Source organism: Aplidium turbinatum, chromosome 13, assembly GCF_918807975.1.
Source record: "Aplidium turbinatum chromosome 13, kaAplTurb1.1, whole genome shotgun sequence".
Taxonomy (NCBI): domain Eukaryota; kingdom Metazoa; phylum Chordata; class Ascidiacea; order Aplousobranchia; family Polyclinidae; genus Aplidium; species Aplidium turbinatum.
The window spans coordinates 10,354,748-10,360,774 of record NC_137484.1 but is presented as its reverse complement, the minus strand read 5'-3'; positions in this window follow the sequence as shown (position 1 = coordinate 10,360,774).

Below are 6,027 nucleotides of genomic sequence, written 5' to 3'. Positions count from 1 at the left end.
AGCAGCTTTCCACCTCCATAATTGGGAAGCTGATCGTGAGCTACACGTCCAGAACAACGGAAAATCTCTGTCTTTCTGCCCTGAACCAAGATATCTTGGGGTGACACTGGACAGATCGCTCACATACCGCCACCATTTGGTGTCACTGCGCAAGAAACTCACATCCCGCGCTGCGCTACTCAAGCGCCTGGCAGGCTCTAGCTGGGGGGCGAGGGCTGACACTTTGCGTATAGCAGCCTTAGCCCTTGTCTACTCTTCAGCAGAGTACTGTGCACCTGTTTGGTGCCGCAGTGCTCACTGTCATAACATCGACACTGCCATAACCAGCGCCCTGCGCACAGTGACCGGATGCCTGCGTCCCACACCATTGGACAATCTCCCCATTCTCGCTGGCATCCAACCCGCTGAGCTTCGTCGCGAAGAAGCCACTCTGTCCCTCGGTCGACGGGCACTTGAGCCTAACCACCTTCTCCACCACAAGATCTCTGCTCTCCCAAACGAGCACCCCCGTCGACTGAAATCAAGACACCCATTCGTGCCAGCCGCTCAACTTCTTATCAACAAAGCTGATGTACAAGACATCTCTGCAACTTCTTGGGCGGACCATAAATGGAGTTCTGAATGGAAGTCAACCGCCACCAGACTCTATTTGTTCATCCCCGACGCCGACACACGCCCCATCGGTCTAACACTACCAAAACAGGCATGGGTGCGCCTCAACCGTCTCCGTACGGGCGTCGGGCTTTTCCGCTCAACCATGCACCAATGGGGAATAGCCTCTCCCTCCTCCTGTGAATGTGGTGCCGAGGAACAGACCGCAGACCACATCATCAATGACTGCTCCATCTTCAAGCCACCTAACAGAGTGGAAGGTCTGCGTGTCATGGATGATAAAACCAAAGACTGGCTGCTCTCTAGTAGCCTTCCAGTGTAGTCCGGGAACATCGTGAATCTGGGGTGGTAAAAGGATAGACCCTCGGCCCCAGACGCTCACACGACGACGACAGCGTCAACGTACAACATTGAAAAAGAGTAAGTAATTACTGTAATTAGCCGAGATAAAAAAAAAAAAAAATAGGCTAAGGCCATTGCAATCGAATCGAAGTTGGTATCAAATATGAAGAATGGAACTAATTCGATTTAAGTTAGGTACTTGATAAAATGAGAAAAGGCTACTACAAGTAGGCTATGCCTGTTTGCTGTGTGAGAATTTATTTTAAGTAGGCTAGTAACTTAGTTGAAAGACTAAACAAAGGTTTAAAGAGAACCACTTTTATGGCGGAAATCTTTTCTTGCAGTTAGTTTGCAGTTAAAAAGTATCAACGTGAGTTGGAATAATTTCATGGTGAAAAATCATTGATTTTTCAAGCAAAGAAAATTACAATGTTTTTATGAGCATGTCGTGGTTATTGAACAAAACTGTTGCCCATTCAGTTGACATGCGCCATATTTGGCGGCAGATGGAGGCCAAGAAAAGCAAACATGGTTGGTTGGTTGGTTGGTTGATTGGTTGGTTGGTTGGTTTGAATCATTATTCTCGATATTTAAACAAACCCTAACGACAAAATATAGAGACTCTTGTTTAAATCTTTATATTTGCAGCTAAGCAACAAGCTTGACAACTCTTCACTAGACAAAACTTTGACATTGAAAGAGCTAGTAACATTATTGTAATGACACAAGAACTACTGTCTTTCAATTACAAACCAAAACTCTCATTTTAGTACAAGCCAAAGACTCTAAATTGTATGTGTAAATGCCGTGTTAACAGTTTTTTTAATTTTTGATTAATGGAAACTACCGTAGTTCTCAATTGGCACACTTTGCAATACCTGCAATACAAAAAGAAAAAAATGAAAACAAGTTCACCACAAATTGGTTCTTTTTTGTCATTTTCAATTACAAAATCCAGCAAGCCCAATGATAGGTTCGTTAATTATTATTGTCGTTGAAAATTTAACTGTTAGCTACAAATGGCACGTCACCCAACTAATTGCCATTGTGTAAAGAGATTTGTCACAGACCACTTCAAGGCTCTTGTCTACACTTAGTTCGTTTTGATTGATTTTCAATGGCACAGCTTGTTATCGATTTTTAAGTAGAAGTAGGACTATATGTTTCTTCTTTCTCTAAAACTTCGATGTTTGTTGGTTGTTGCTCTAGTGATCTGGTTCAAATGCTTAAAAAATAGCATGTTTTTGTTGAAATCATGTAGTAATTTTATTGCTTTCTTACGTTGAATAGACATAACAGTCAAAGCTACTCCCGGAGAGTTGTTAGCAAGGTTTTAAAAGTTTAGTCTTACGTTGTGGTTGCTATCACAGTGCATCACATAACTATTATATCGAAGCTTGTTAAATCAAGTATATTTTATTCAAGGCAGCATCTGTAGACTAAGATGAAGTTAGTGCAGTCGTGCAGCAGTGAAGTTAAATTAATTCTTTCTTGCACAAGATCAAAAACGTCGTTTATTCATCGATAGAATGTAAAGCAAAACAGTAGAGACAACTATTTCTTAACTCATTTTATGAATCGATGAAATTATTACATTGATGCCATTATGTCATTGAATGACCATTTATTGTCATGCGTCATTGTAGAAATGGCCATCAAGATAGCAGTTGTTTCACAATGAGTTCAAATTGCTCGCAGAACTAAAGAATAATAGTGCGGCTTGTATAAGAAAGTTTTTGTTGTAATTGAAATGACCACAGTTTGCGTTTTACGTTTGGTGGCAGTGGGACAATGTCATTCAATTTTTTTTTATTTCGAAATGCTGAAAAGTTTGTATTTTAACATTAGGCTTTCAACAAATTCTTCATTATGTTTTCTGAACAATAAGCGTACCTAAGCCTAAAAATGTCATTCAGTCAAAAGATCTGTTCTGGAAACAAAGTTTTAAGTTTTTAGGACCATTGAGTAACTGAAAACATGTCATTAAGCTGATAGATCATGTTAAGGCGATATGAAGAGTTCTATTTCTAAATTTTCCATAATTTTCTCACGGTTGCTTCCGCAATATTTTGCTTGCAAATATTCAGAAGTGATGGTGGAAGACTCAGATTACCGTCAGCCAACGTCTACAGATTGTCGCGTTTGAGTTGTTTTTTTGCTTTCAATCGTTAAAGTTACAAAACAATTGAAATAGGAGAGATAGCAGGCACAACATGAGGTTGGAGTTTCTTTCTGTGTGTCCCATTGTGCTATATCAGACCTCAGTTGCTTTTTAGTTGAAGTTTTAAGTTTGATCTGCGACTTGATGTTGGTAGGTTCTCTCTTGAGTGCAGTATTTCATGAATTTCGTTAACTTTGTCACAGCTACGATGACAGATGACAGGGTAATGTGTGTGTGGACTAATGGATTCCAAACTGTTTTGAGTTTAAAGACTTTGTTTTGCAAAATATTTCCAGTGATGCACGTTTACTGCCAAGCCAGCAATCTCTGCTATTTCAAGATGTGGTAGTTCACTGCACATTGTCACTTTAAATATCTTGGATCATCAAGCAAATTCCCATGAAAACGTCATTTTGCTAACTTGGTAGTCAACGAAATTGACCTTTCACCAGGTTTTGAAGAGGCCAATTTGAGGAATAGTTGTTGGTCTTGTTTTGCAGTCAGCCATCAAAATAGCACTTTTTAAACATAGATTCAGGTAAAGTACGGAAATATATTTAAAAGTGTATGATTTTGCGCTTTGCACTGATGGAGTTTCAGTGATCTTTAGATTTCTGTTTGTAACAGCAAATCCTACGAATAATCATTTTTCTAAAAAAAAGAATGTTAGAATTGTAATATTTTAGCACTCGTTATACATTGAATCAACATTACTCTAAAAAAACTTTGTCATCAAATTTGAGTTTGCGCATGAGCAGTCATGTCAAACCATCCGCTTTTATATCGCTTTCGTGTCTATTCACAAAGATTTGAACATGCCTACAAGCTACAACAGTTGTACAAACCCACCCTTTGAATCTAATTTATATATTTGCAGCGCTTTAACTATATTTACAGAAGAGTCGTTTATCTTCAAAGTTTCCCTGTAATCTTTTGTTAATTGATTACAAGAATTCTTTCAGGGATAACTTATTAAAATTGTTAGTAAAAGCAATACAAGAAGCTGTAAAACGAATTGACAAGTACTTTTGGAAGAGATATTGCACAATGGAAGTAGACATAAAGGACGATGGATGCACCAAAGGTAGTGAAACGTTGCTTTCTAAATTGAAAAGTTTTATTGCCTGCTTAGTTTCATGTTAGTGTTTTCTCTTCTATTGCATATGTTTTGACATCACTGCAATAACTATGTCAATAAAGAAATGAAATTTAGTAATGTATGATTTGGAAGCAAAGCTTCACCTCTGTCGCCCTATCGCTTGTCAATAACACCTTTGGCCAGTTCAATTCCCATATAGTCTCTTATGCTTACTTTCCGACTTGTCGGATATTTATATCTAAAAGATCGAGTTTCGCTTTCAGCAGCATGAGATCGTTGCTTACTTTACAATGTAGATACTAACGACCTGTTTTAGCCTAATGCTGCTGGAGAAAACTCGCAGCATCAGGTTAAAACAGGTCGTTAGTAGCCTACTGTATCTACATTGTGTAATTTATATCCAAGTAAGGATATTGGAATCCATGATGTTGTTGCTTGTTGACATGGTAGAATATTCTCCAGAATTGGTGGTTTTGACGTTGTAAAATAGGGTTGCGGATCTTGCAGTCTACGGTTTTCGAACCTACTTTTATGAGTGAAAAATTATGCGGTGCTGCAGTGGCGTAGCCAAGGGGGGGGGGGGTTGGAGGTTACAACCCCCCTTTGGCACGCATGTGACGTCACGATATTGAGAATGATGCTTTCAGTCTCTATGTCTCTAAAACAAAGTTTGCCTAAATTTAAACGAAACTGCATTAAAAGAGCGAGTTTTGCCAATACCAAACATTCAAATAACTCAGCCAAAAATTAGCAACAAGAAAACATAGAAACTTAGCTTTATTTCCGAAAAATGCCCAAGAAAACATGATCTTATCCTTTTGTCATGCCACCGGACAGCACCATTTTACAGGAATATTTATATCCACATTTTTGTTGAAAATGCTCTCAGAATGCACCAAATTCAAAGTTCAGGAATTTCAAAGTTTACCAAATTTAGGAGGCCCCCCAGACCCCCCGCCGCTGGGTGTCGCCTTTGGCGAAAACGCCCCCCTTTCAAAATTCCTGGCTACGCTACTGCGGTGCTGTACAAAGAGGTGTTGACTGTTGAGTATGACTTTGCACAGTTGCTAAATCTTTTACAGCAGCAGAAAGATTCAATTATATTTTTCTTTATCGGAATGCAACAGTAATGGTGATGTTTTAAATAGGGTACCGTAAGGGAACAAAATCAACAAAAGGAAAAGGTAACAAGACCACAAAATGATGACATAAATCGTTTAATGAATGATATAATTAGGCCACTGATTATTATTTTTGAGCGTCAGAAAAATATCGCAGAGAAATCAAGATTAAAGGGCCATACCTTTTACAAGAAAATTTTAAAGATTGAAAATAGGTTTGTCGCACTTTCTATTTATACGCTGTTTGTTTAGCACTCTAGGTACACAACTTGAAAACTTCACAAAACAAACCAGATTGCGTCGCTGTGAGAAGACAACTACAAATTCCAGCCAAGGTTTGAAAGAGAACAGTGAAAAAGAAATTCACAACTGGCTTGGCTTTTCACTGCGAGGCACGAGCGCTGTATTGTTTGCAGCTATTCAAGCAAAAAGCATTGTGAGGACAGAACGGATTTAACGAGTTGATTGTTTCAGCAAAAGTTTAGTACGTAGTAAAACCAGAGATGGTAAAACAAGTGAAAATATGTCTGGCAGGTTTAGTTGGATAAAAAAAAGGATGAGTCAGGCTGTCAGCATGCCCAGAAGAATGAAAACCCTAATCTGGTACCAACAGACCCACATTGCGAAGTGATAGCGATGCGACTCAGTGCTAGTTGAAATAATAGAAGTTGTCAACTGCAATGTTACTGCTG